The 13,605-nt window shown below is 39.4% G+C and overlaps 1 long non-coding RNA gene across 1 annotated transcript in view; it reads left to right on the top strand.

Moving 5' to 3' along the window:
* The window catches only part of LOC120245203, a 75,682-nt gene extending 66,766 nt beyond the window's left edge, over positions 1-8,916 (top strand). The window contains exons 3-4 of the long non-coding RNA XR_005531728.1: positions 8,071-8,135; positions 8,838-8,916. This is a non-coding gene — a long non-coding RNA (uncharacterized LOC120245203). The remainder of the gene's footprint in view (positions 1-8,070; positions 8,136-8,837) is intronic.
* Positions 8,917-13,605: the final 4,689 nt, after the last annotated feature.

Here is a 13,605-nt window from a genome sequence, read left to right as displayed (position 1 = left end):
GAGGTCGTGGTATAATCACCCAGAGTCCACCACTTTCTCTTATCTCCCTCAGTAGTGTTCAGACCAATTAAGCTATTATTTATCAAATAGGGGGTTCTGGAAAAAGTCCTTTTTACAAGTGAATTTTCTCAGATTTCTGTGCAGAGGTAGCCAGGGAAATTGTGCTTAAATGCAGGAAATAATTTCAATGTATCAAAAATGATAAGGATTATTAGTTCAGACTTGAATTGATTTTTTGGGTACATCAGAAGAAATACTCATAGGAGGAAACTAGGACATAAAACATTTGGAGCAGTTGGAGAAAAGCAAATCAGGTCCAGAGAAATGTGACAAAGAGAGGGTGGTCATGGGCAGAGCACGGAGAGGAAAGAACAGGAACCTTGGACCTGTTGCTAAAATCTTGGTATCAGCATTTCTGTGCTTGGCTACCTTTTTCTATCTTTCCAGCTAATCTGACTCTAACCATTTATATATGTATAAATGGTATATATATATATATATATATATATATATATATAAATAAAATATAATCTATATTATATATAATAAATGGTATATATATATTTTATATATATTTATATATATATATAATAAAAGTGCACTTGTATCATTTGCCAATTTATGTCATGTCAATACTTCCTCCATGGCCAATTTCAACTACCAACCTTCAGTCACTGAAGACAGACTTGGGAAGAGATGTGGCTCTGGAGCCAATATGAGTCAGTTCCAGCACATTACTGCAAATGACCCGGCCCCAGGGACCTCACTGCCTCCCTTACTTGAGTTAAATTTGGAGGGCCATCAATATCATAATTCCTTTGCATGCTTCCACTTCCATGACACTTTGCATATTCCTCCTTCTTGAACAAAAGTCATTGTGTTTTAGTTGTTTATGTGTCTATTTTCCCATTAGAGAATACATTTTTTTTTTTTACAAATAGTTTATTGTCAAATTGGTTTCCATATAACACCCAGTGCTCATCCCCACAAGTGCCTTCCTCCATGCCCATCTCCATGCCCATCTCCCCCCTCCCCCCCACATCTATCAGTCCTCAGTTTGTTTAGAGAATACATTTTGAAGAATGTGTCTTTTAATCTTTGATGTCTCATTGCTTATTATATGGCCAAGCATCTAGTAATGGCTAAATATATCTTTTATGGAATAAACAAATGACTGAAGTATGGAGGTAGCCCAGGAGGGAAATGCAATGCTCAAAAAATGAAAACCTGGCAGTAAGATACAACAAATATTTTAATTAGAAGAACAAGAGAATATGTATATGGGCAAACAGGGAGGATGGGAAGAGAGAGAGCCCAACTGCCTAAGAGATGGAAGGATGCTCACAAAACTAATTGAAAACATGTGGATAAGAACTTGTAGGAACATTAAGAACCTGTAAAAAAAAAAAAAGGGAAGGAAAATTTACATTGTTTGAGGTAGAAAGCATAGTGTTAAAAATGGTAAAAAATAAGAGGGAAACTTTTTATTTTTAATCTGCCCTCATATTACCTCTTGGTAATTCACAATTTTAAAAGGACTTTGTAGACAAGTTAACTTTGCAGATGATGTGAAGAGAGAATGGATTGAAAGACAGAATTAAAAATCATTTTAGCATGTTTGCAGAGTGGGCCGATCCAAATAATCAGACATTTAACATGACCTCTGTAAAGTCTTAGACTTAGGTCTAAGTAGGAAACCATACAAGGATAGGAGGACTTAAATAGCAGCTTATGTTTTTTAAAAAAAGAAGGATGAGTTAGCTCTTCAACATAAGCCAATCGTCTGATCTGGCAGACTAAAGTCATTGCAATCTGTAATTACATTTGTAGGTGTTGGTCATTTCTGTTTAGCTAACTAGCTTTTGTACTTCATTCTGGCGATCACATTACAAGAGAGACTGCTACTTCATTCTCTTCCTTGCGGAAAGTTCCCTTGTCTCAGAGGCAACCACTATGAGTAGGTTGGAAAAAACTTTTCACTCTTTTTTGTTGCCATTGTAAATAAGATCTTTAAAACATTTTCGAATTAGATATTGTTGAATTGGAAAGTTATTGGTTATACTAATTTAAATGTTCTGAGATCTAGCCATCTTATTGAGCTCTTACTATTTCTAATAGTCTCAGTTGATTGCACTGGATTTTTAAACTATAGAATCATATCATTTGCAAATCATGACAGTTTTGTTCAATCCATTCAGTAGTTATAAAAATGATTTTTAAAATGTCATTATATTGGTTAGAACCTTCCAAATAGTGTTGAATGGTGATAGCAGGCACCTTTTAGCCTCCTGACTTGATATATTTTTAACATTTCATCATTAAATGTGCAGTATAATATGTGTGACTTAAACATTCCCCTCAGTATTTAAGTTGTTTCCAACTTTTTATTTTTTATTAAAAGATTTTAACATTTATTCATTCTTGAGAGACAGAGTGTGAGTGGGAGAGGGGCAGAGAGAAAGGAAGACACAGAATCTGAAGCAGGCTCTAGGATCTGAGCTGTCAGCACAGAGCCTGGATGAGGGGCTTGAACTCAGGAGCTCTGAGATCTTGATTTGAGCCGAAATCAGATGCTTAACCAACTGAGCCACCCAGGCACCCCACCAACCTTTTAATACTACAAGAATAAAGAATAAATATTTGTGCTCATATCTTAATAAACATGTGCAAGCCTTTTTATAAAACAGATTCCAAATTTCTGTGTCTAAGAGTATGCAAATTTCAAAATTTGATACACATTGGCAGTTGTTTGTTGTCACTGGTCATCTTGCTGTGGGGATTATAACCAATGTAATAAAATTTGAAACATTAAAAAAATTGTATCAGTCATCTTTTGCTGATAATCAGCTACCTCCAAATTTCATGGCTCAAAACAATATCCATTCTCACAATTATGTCAGTTGGATGGGCAGTCTTTCTATTGGTCTTAGACAGACAGGTGGCTCTATGTCAAAAGTTACAGGTAAGACAACGTGGGTCATGATGTCTCAGAGTTTTGTAGGGTGCTTCCTCACAAGGAGAGAGTATCTACTTCCTTATACTTGGGACAAGAGGTGGGGTGCCTGAGGGATGAAATCCTTTGTATATATATATATTTTTTTTGAGCCTTTAGCAACATTGTTTTTTTCATAAACTACCATTCTAGGATGTGCCACACAAAATTCATCACTGATGCAGTCTGTGACCCAAATTATGATTCCAAAGAGACTGGAGATAAAACCTCAAGAAGTGGCTCAGAGTGTTTTAAAAAATGCAAACTGGGCATGGTTGGAATGATTTGACATGTTCTGACTTGCTGTTAGCACAAGAGGGAAACGCTGTAATGATCAGCAAAGATTCATCACCCCTTCCTCCCCTACTTGGCAGCTGTTTGGTCATTATGTCTTGGTCGGGTCCTGTGACAGTAAAACTTTAACATAGCCATTTTTCTACAGATGGCTTCTGCAAATTTGGGTTGAAGAAAGCTACCTCTTTATTTATTTATTAAAAAAATTTTTTTTAATGTTTTATTTCTGAGGGAGAGAGAGAGAGACAGCTTGGGCAGTGGAGGGTCAGAGACAGAGGGAGACACAGAATCTGAAACAAGCTCCAGCCTCTGAGCTAGCTGTCAGCACAGAGCCTGATGCGGGGCTCGAACGCATGAACCGCGAGATCGTGACCTGAGCCAAAGCCGGACGCCTAACCGACTGAGCCACCCAGGCGCCCCAAAAACTACCTCTTTAAATTCTGCTCAAATTCAGTGCAATAGCGAAGGGATGCCCAAACCTTCTTGTTACTATTCTAAATCCTATTGTCCTTCAGATTTTGACTTGGAAATCAGCTATCCTCTGTTAATTCATTAACTCACTTAATCAACATGTATTTATCTATTGTCTAATTTGCACCAGACAATGGTGTCAAATATGGGGAATATGATGTCAGCAAAAGCAAATCGAATCCCTAGTTCATTTTACTCAAGCAAAATTATGAAGAGGGTGCCAAGGAAGTCTTTTTTAAGGAAGCAACCCTCTTTTGAGCTCTAAAGGAAGCTTAAGAGTTAACTAGGCAGAGAGAAAAGTGAACAGGGTCTCAGGCCTGTGTGCAAAGTTCATGGTTGGGGGATGGCAGTGCCAATGTTAAACCCATTTAAGGGTGAAATCAAGGCAGGGTACCCTTGGTATGGAATGAAGCTGGAGAGGCACTGAGGCCTGGGTATGTGAGGCCTTACTGGTTAGGTTAAGTGGTATTGCTTTTATTCTAAAAATAACTGAAAGCTATTCTTAGGCAAGATTAGATGCTCTTGACCTTGCATTGTAATTTTCTTTTAATCATCGTTCTTCTCTTTCGAAAATGTAGGCTCCAGCAAGGCAAGTTCTATGCTTTGTTTCCATACTGTAACCCAGATGCCTGGAACACTGCTAGGCACAAAGGAATTGTTCAACAGTTTTGCTGAATTAATGAGTTATTAGCAAGACCTTCTTAGTGAGTGATCTGAAGCAGGGAAGATGAGGAAGGGTGATGAATGTGACTGTCAAAGCAGCTCAGGGATTCAATATCTGTGGGTAAACCAGAAGGCATGATAGGAAGGCTGGGGTCAGCTAATGGGTTGGGCAGCACAATGAGATTCAAGTAAGGCTTTGGGAAGCTCTGACTCTTGGATACACCAGAGGGTTATTCTGGGAACTTCCTCCAAACTCTGTAAAGTTGTAGAAAAGGAATTTTACCTTCCACCTAGACAAGAATGTACTCTGCCACCTTGTTTACTGGGGTTGGGCATCTACCTAAGGCTTGACAAGTCAGATGGATGGTTAAATCACCACTTTAGGATGAGAGGCAATCTCCCCCATGTTTTCCACCAGTTTTGAAGTTATCTGCCTTTGGTTTTGATACGGCTGAGGGATATCATTTCAAAACCTTTGTGTGACTTTGCATTGTTCAGCTCTTATTTATCATCTGCATAGGTAATCGTGGGCTCTGTGTATTCTGGCAGTTATAAACATAGACATCCTCGCTGTGAGACCCCCTTGACCAGTTGGACAGTGAATCTTACAGGCATCTTCAGTTCAGAAGTTGCAGGAAAAGAACTTTCCAAGGTGTGGCTGTCATTTCTTCTAGATAGCCGAGGAAGTTGTGTCCAGACAGGGAACAATGGGCCGGAGTCAGTCTATGGCAATCTGTGGACTTAACTATGTCTCTTGTCCAAAAGGTTAGATATGGTGAGGTGTAAGGTGGGATATGTCCAAGCTTCCTGAGACTGGGAGAAGTCTTCAGATAAGCTTTCCCAGACTGTAGTCACCACTCATGGAGTTCTTGGTAGGAGTCCACCTGAAATCGAAGCCACCCAAAGTCACACTCAAGAGAAATGTATATTAGGTAGGGTGCTTTGCCTAAATGTAATAGAAACCCTAAAGCAAAGCAAAGATTAAATACTAAGTAAGCTACACATACTGACTGATCAGGCCTCTGGCTATATCTCTTGGTGGTTTTCTTTGCTCTTTTTCCTCTGAGTTTGTTCTTAGGGAGACTTTCCTCTTGATTTTAAGATATCTGTTAATAGTAAGGTGTTCTGGTTCACACAGCAGGAAAGAGAGGACAATTAGCACCCAATGAATAAAAATTCTTCTCTTGGTCTAATTGAGCCAGCTCAATTTAAAGGCCTATCTATTCCAGGACTTTTAATGATTTCCAGGAGAATATCATGGGCTTTGTTTTTTAAATACAAAGATTATTTTATTTGTATTTGAGAGAGAGAGAGAGAGAGAGAGAGAGAATGAGAATCTTAAGCAGGCTCCATGCTTAGCGGGGAGCCCAACTCAGGGCTTGATCGTACAACTCTGGGATCACTACCATTGCCAAAATCAAGGCTGCTCATCTGACCCAGTCACCCAGGTGCTCCCCATGGGCTTTCTGAAATGAATCTGGATTCTTGAATCCGTAACTAGCAAAAGGGATAGTATTACTGTGATTGGATTAGATTGCTCCAGATCCATCCTTGGAGCTGGTTCTGCTCCAAGAATAGGTTTTGCTGCTCCTGAATTACATGGTTGGCACGGGGAAGAGTGTATACTTGAACAAAACATGGTTCTTTTAGGAAAGAGCAAGAGGCGAATGAATGGTGAATGAACAACTGTGGTAAACACCTGTGAGTCATGTTATCTGAAATCATTTTCATACGCTGCCCATTGGGTTGTTCTCTACTTTGCAAATTTCTGCTTAGCCAGGTAGAATTGACTTGGCGCCCCATGCTTTAATGTAAACATGTGTAGCATCTGTCAAGCTAATGAGCCTGTGCGAGATTTGAAAAGAGGTCAAGTCTTTGGGAGATTTGAAAAGAGTGGATGAGTACTCACTTTTCTGGCAGGGTCAGTGTTGATTTAGAACCTGGGGAGTTTCAGAGTGGAATCTGAAACTGGCTGCCTTGCATGGAGGGCAGGGAGAGACAGAAGAAAGAGGCAGTGCATTTCAGATTGGTAGGTGACAGTAATAAGCTTCCTACATAATAAGCAAGGGCATTTATGTAGCAAGTTTATACTTAGTGCAAGAGGAGGTCTCTGCACCTACTCTTCAGCATCTTCAAAGTTTACACAGAGGCCTTAACAAAGTTCAGTTGCATTATACCATCTAAGTGACCTCAACAACACATTTCTCTCTCAAGGCCAGGTCCTTGAAAATGATTCCCACTGTGAAATTGGTGGGTAGAACACAATACTCTCCATGGACAAGGAAGGGGGTGGTGAGGAGCTTCCTATTGCCCGAGTCCAGCTTGCAGGTCAACTGGCAGCCATGTCCTCTCCATGACCTCTTCCAACAGACTGTCATAGAGCCTTTGGTCACTTGCAGAAGCTTTAGAGGAGGTATCTGATCTAAGCTTCATGAGTAACTCAAGGCAAGTGGTGGGAGCAGTGGGGTCTCCCCTGTGGTGGTGGCATATGTGTTTGAGACTGTTTGCATTGCTTCCGGCTGTGGGACATCAAATCTAATTCCCCGAACCTCTTAGAAACTCTGCTAGCACACCAATCATTGTAATAGACCTCTTGAATGTGAAAACTAGATTCTATGGTCTGTATTCAAGCCATCATGCAACAGTGTGTGCACGACACCAAAAAGGGACTTGCTTGTTTCTTAGCAATCCTTGTACATTTAGACAAAGAACCCCAAATCAGAGTTTGTCACTACTCTCTCCATGATTAGTTATTAATCAAAACCCCATTCTTTGTGACAGGAAGAAGTTTCAGAGCTCATACTGGGGTTTCTAATGGGAAGGAACTTCTTGACCACTTGAAACTTTAGGTGATGAAGTTTGTTAGGAATATCTTTGTCTAAAGATAATAAAAATGGAAACAAAATCATTAATGCCATTCACGATGTACCTGGTGCACTGGCCACAAAGTGGGACATTATTTATTTAGCTCTCTCTAATATACCTAAATGTTGATTACATTTCTAGCAAAGAGAAAAACAAACTCAAATGTTATGCATATGCTTTTTCTAAATGCATCTGATATACTAAACAAGGCATGAAATTAAACATATGTATGAATTGAATGAAATGTTTTAATGTTAATGAAATGTTAGAGTCTCCAGTTTAAGGTGGCAGAGAAACCTTCCTGCCAGCAAACCCAGAGGTTGAAATAATATGTAGATACATCAACAGAACAACCAAGCAAACACACCAAAGGTGAAGCCAGCAAATTACACTAAGATGTTTAGATTTAGCAAACAAAAATATAGAGTATGGCCAAGTAAATTTGAATGTCAGGTAAATGCTATTTTTTTAGTATAATTATTTCCCAAATATTGCATGGTGTCCTGTATTTTTCTGGCAACCCTACCAAAAGCAGTCAAAAGGAGGCACAGGCTGGTGGCTATGAAAGGGGGGACCAAGGTTTCTGGGAATTAGCAAAATTCCATGCAGAATCCAACTGTTTCTCAGAACCATCATAGGGTAAAAGATGAACAAAATTTGAGATAATCTCACTAATAATCCTCAGTTTGACAAATGGCAGAAGGGAAGGTATAGGCAGCTTGGAAATGAAACAAATTTTCACAGATATGGAATCTCTTTCTGACCATCTCCATGAACCCCTACAGAGAGGATAGTCACTGGAGTTCACCCCTGCTGGCTGGAGAGGAGAAGAATGCCTGGTGCTCCATCAGTGAGTAATAACTGAGCCAAAAAATGAAATAGTCTGAGGCCTTGGATTAACCTACTGTGAAGGGTGGGGGTGAGTGGCTAGTAGGTGAAGATATAGATGAAACAAGCACAACCATGAGTTTGTTAGTTATAGTTGAAGTTGGGTGATGGGTACATGGAGCTCATTATACTAGTCTCTATTTTATATGTATTTAAAATTTTCCATTATAAAATTTAAAACCTTAGCCAAATATAGGACAACATACACCCACTGGGAAGAAGATGGACGAAGTGTAAGTAAGGTAATTTCCTGGTGTTAGCTGAATTCAGTAAATCTTGCCTACAAAAAAATGTTAGACATTTTACTTAAAGTTACCAATGTATTCTTGAGAAGAAAGAAAATGGGAATTGATCAGGAGATAGAAACTATGAGAAAAAGTAGGAAGAAGAATAATTTATAGTGTGAAGGAGTTGATAGATACTGTATAATATTGTAAAATAAAAAGCAGGGGTCTAAGTCTAAAACTGAAAAAGACAAATGATAAACAGACTATAAACTTAAGAAGGAAATCAGACAAACAAAACTTTAGTGATAGTAATTTTGCTGAATGAGAGTAGGTGACGAGAGCCTGATGATCACTCTTCAGTCAAATTCCCCAGCTTCTTTTTTTCTCATGGTAAAATGAAGATTTTCTAATTCTATCATTTCTTCCTCTTTTACTAGATGGCACTCTTCTGTACAGAACAATGTCCCTCATCACATAGAGCTCCATTTACACTGAAGTGCAGTTCATTCAAGAAAGGCAAGATATGTATTTAATTCTTTCCTTTAGTTGCTAATTTTCAGAGTTAGGAGTTTGTGGCTTAGTGACTTTAATATTATCTGATAAGAAATGGTTCCTTCCCTCCTCTCTGTCATTGTCTTCCTCCTTTCTTCCTTATCTCCTTCCCTTTCCCCCTTCTTTCTAGGAGGCAGTTTTTCTCTTTTTTCTTTAGATGCATAGGAACTCATGGATTCTAAACATATTTAATTGGATTGAATCCTTGTTGTGATTCTAATGAAAACAAACCAATGGTCCAATATATTCTTTTAGACCATCAGGGAAATCTGTGGAGTGGGTATTAGAAAATAACAAAGAATTATTAACAATTTTGTTAGGTGTGATAGTGATATTGTGTTTATGAAAAAAAAGTCACATCTTTAAGATAGATTTATACTGAAGTTTGAAGACATCTGTGATAGTTGATATTTACTGTAATTACTTCAGCAAGGTTAAAAGGGGAGATAGAGAAACCAATGTGGAAAAATGTCCACAATTTTTAAATATGAGGGAAGGGGACATATGGGAGCTTATTGTACCATTCTCTCTTGTGTTTTGGAAGCTTTCATACTATAATTTTTTAGAAGCTTAGATTTAAAAAAACATGCACTCAATCCATGTTATTAACAAAGACTGCCATGATCTATTAAGGGGGAAATATAAATCAGTGTACCTTAAAAAAGGGTATAATTATTTCTTCATGTTTGGGGTGTGGCTAACAAGAAATGAGCAGCTTTTTTTTTTTTCTTTTTTTCTTTTTTTTTACAAATAGTTTATTGTCAAATTAGTTTCCACATAGCACTCAGTGCTCATCCCCACAAGTGCCCTCCTCCATGCCCAACCCCCCTCCCCCCACATCCATCAGTCCTCAGTTTTTGTCAGCATTCAAGAGTCTCTCATGGTTTGCCTCTCTAGGAGTAACTTTTTAAAAACAACTAATTTTTTAACTGAAGGGCTTCCTGGTTTCTATGGAACCTAGTAAGAGGAGGGCAGAATGCAAGAATTTCCAGGAATCTTTCTTCTCCCACCTTCTGCTCACTCCGGCTGGCCTTTCTGCTCTTGCTCAAGCACAGTGAGCTTACTCATTCTCACACTGAGGTCTTTCTACTTGCTCTGCCCTCAGCCTGGTAAGCATTTATCCACCTGGACATCTGCATACCTTCCTTCCTCACTTTGCTTACTTAGCGATGCTTAAATATCCTTCAGTCACAGAGTGCTGCCCTAACCAGCTTTTGTAAAATTGTTCCCAGTTTCCCTCTGTCCCGTAACGTGTCATTAATTTGCTTCGCATCAGTTCCTACTATCTGACGTCATATAATACACTTATTTTGCTAATTTGTTTATTGTCTGTGCTTCACAGGATGTAACTTCATAAGAGCAAAGTCTTTGTTTTGCTGTATCCTCAGCGTCCAGGGTGGTACTTGTGTCCATAGTAGACATTTTAGCCAATTCTGTTAAATGAGTGAATTCCTGTAGGGAGGAAAAGACATGATTTTTGACTATTCACCACAGTTCTACAGATGAAAATCTCCCTAACATAAAGGAGGCTATTTCTTTGACTACCACAGCTTTATGGAAAATTCATTTAAGGGGCCTGGGTGGCTGAGTCAGTTAAGCGTCCGGCTCGATTTTGGCTCAGGTCATGATCTCAATGGTTCATGATATCAAGCCTCACATTAAGCTCTGCGCTGACAGCATGGACCCTGCTTGGGATTCTCTCTCTCTCTCTCTCTCTCTCTCTCCTTCAAAATAAATAAACATTTAAAAAATCATTTGAATATATGCATTCCTTCTTCTAAAAGCCAGTTGAATCTACTGGTCATGGAGCATGGTGCTGGGTTTTGTGTGCAGACTTGCAGTGAACAGGCAGGGTCTCTGCTTTAAAGGTGGAGTTGAATCTCCCCACGTGGTTCCTAGGGGTGCCATTCACATAGACAGGACATAAATCATGTCTAGGAAGACACGAAGTGCACAACCTGTCCAACTGTACACAAGAACCCTAGGAGACAGCATTTCTCTTCCTTTCAGCTAAGTGGTGCTTCCTCAACAACCCAGATATACAGGACTTCCTCCCTTCCTTCCTTCCTTCCTTCCTTCCTTCCTTCCTTCCTTCCTTNGTTGCTACACATGGCCAGATTTCATTGTTTCTCATTTCCATGTAGTATTCCATGGTATAGATAAACCACATCTTCTTGATCCATTCATCTGTTGATGGACACTTAGGCTCTTTCCATGTTTTAGCTATTGTGGAGAGTGGAGCAGCTTTAAGTAAAATAAGACAGAGAAGGAAAAATACCACATGAATTCCCTTACATGTGGAATCTAAAAACAAAATAAATGAAAAAAAAAAAAAGAAACAAACAAAGATCCAAATAGACTTTTAAGTACAGAGAACAAACTGGTGGGGAGGATGGGCAAAATAGATGAGGGGGGTTAAGAGGTACAAAAGTCCAGGTATAAAATACCTAAGTCAGGGCTATGAAAAGTACAGCATAGGGAATATAGTCAATAATATTGTAATAACATTGTATGATGACAGATGGTGACTATAATGATCATGATTAGCACTGAGTAATGTATAGAATTGTTGAATCAATATGTTATACACCTGTAACTATTATACTTCAATAATAGTTATAAAAAAAAAAAAGAAACGAGCTGCTTAAAACACCTCTCGTTTTGAGTTATGGCCATTTGCCTGAAGTTCATTTATCCGGCAGATGGCGCTCTGTGCCCATTTTTCGTGGTAAAGAATGTGCTGGAGACTTTCTGCTTCCCCTAAATAGAAGCAGACCCTGAACATTCTGCAGTGTCAAATATCAACACTTTGTTTTCAAGATGAGCATCTGCCTTAGAAATGACCCAACTGTCCTTTGGATTTAGACTTTGTCTTTCATTTGTGGCTCAGGTCTAATTCTGTAAAATGCTTCACCAGACGTTGGGCACGAGTGTGATACAGTGGCAAGAGCCATTCTCTGCAGTTCTGTACTTGGATGACTTTTTGGCAAGTTGTTTCAGCTCTTAGAGCCTCAAGTTCTTTGTCAGTAGACTAAGGTTGTTGGACCAGTTGATCCCTAAGATCCATTTATTTCCTCACATTCTGTGATTCTGTAGTTTTGCTTCCAAATTTCAGTCTTCCCTGGGAGTGGACATAAAGGGCACCAAAGAAGTGTCTTTAATAAAGCTAAGTTGGAGGGAGATAGTGAATCAGATGACTTGATAATAGAGAGAGAGGGGATAATTAAGAGAGAGGCAGGGGAAGAAACAGAAGGTGGTGCAAACCCTAGAAATTAGTCTCTGAACTTTAAGCAGATGCAGAGCCAGCTATGGCTTTATTTAGTGAGTGGCAGAGGAGAGATTCACGACCATTTCTGTCTCTAAGGCCTGTGGCTTTTCTCTACAGCACAAACCTGCCCCCCTCTCCCCCCCCCCCCCCCCCCCCCCCCCCCCCAGGAATGCAGGCTTTATAAACTGAACTAAGGCAGAAGGGACCATGGAGCAACACAGCTATTGTTTCTACTGCCAGCATGTCTACTCCCTCTGTAACTCAGAGTTCAGCTTCAACTTTATGAGTCTGTTTTCTACTATCCACCCTTCATCCAACCCCTGTGCCCCTCTCCTTCACAGAGTAGCTTAGGTTTTAATTCTCAAGTCCTTCTGTTGAATTTTGTTCCTCCCTTGACTCTCTCTTCTTCTCCTCACATTGGTGATATGGAATGCCATAACAGATTAGGCTGGTGTGTGCCAGTTCAGGGAGGGGAGATTTAGTGGGATTCTTGTGGAACATCAGTAGAGTGTCATGATGACGGTGTGCCCATAGAAGGTGGTGTCTGGTGTCTAGGAGCAAGCCAGGCAGCATCTCAAAAAATTTGAAAACTTGTCTACTTATGTTTTACTGATGAGACCAGATCCCACTTTCTCAACTTCTGTGATGTTTATTAGCTGAAAAAACCCTCTGTAATTATTTTTAAATATTGTTTATGATCTTTTCATGTTCATGGCTCAATCCATCAGCTAATCTGTGTGCTCCTTGGGGGTGGAAACTGTCTTGTTTATATCCACCAGTCACTGCAGTGCATTTCACTTTCAGGCATAAAGACAAGCATACTTGGATTTGCTCACCTCTAAATCCCTTTTAGTGTACTTTTCCACCTGGAAGAGTCACTTCAAATTCCTGATGACTACAGGGCTGATTTCAGTTTGGCTATTTAAGTCCTTGATTCTTTTTCTCTCTAGTTTTCATTGTTTGACTTGTAACCATTCTGCAGCTTTCCCCAATTTTCTTCACATCATGATGTTGGATATGAAAGGAGACGAGACCAACTCACTTCTATTTTGCTACCTGTAGTAGAGTTTGTAGGGTTGAAGAAGAGGGAAAGGTTGGAGAAAGAGGTGGTGGCTGGTGAAAATGAAGTTCCTGAGTAATCTGGGGTTTGTTATTCATGTTCTTTTATGTGCCAAATGAATAAATTAGGATTTAAAAACTGGAGTTACCATTTTATGATTCTATGTTTTAGCATTAAATATGAGGCATATCTACTTGCAAATGCAAAAGGTTTCATTCCTTTGTTGTCATTCTTCACTGAAAAAGAGGCCATCCTCTGAGCCATGTTCCAGAGAGAGAGAGAGAGAGACAGAGAGAGAGAGAGAGAGAGAGAGAGAGAACGAGAA

This window comes from Hyaena hyaena, unplaced genomic scaffold (assembly GCF_003009895.1).
Source record: "Hyaena hyaena isolate Hyena2069 unplaced genomic scaffold, ASM300989v1 scaffold_408, whole genome shotgun sequence".
NCBI lineage: Eukaryota > Metazoa > Chordata > Mammalia > Carnivora > Hyaenidae > Hyaena > Hyaena hyaena.
This window is presented reverse-complemented; position numbering and strand designations above follow the sequence as displayed.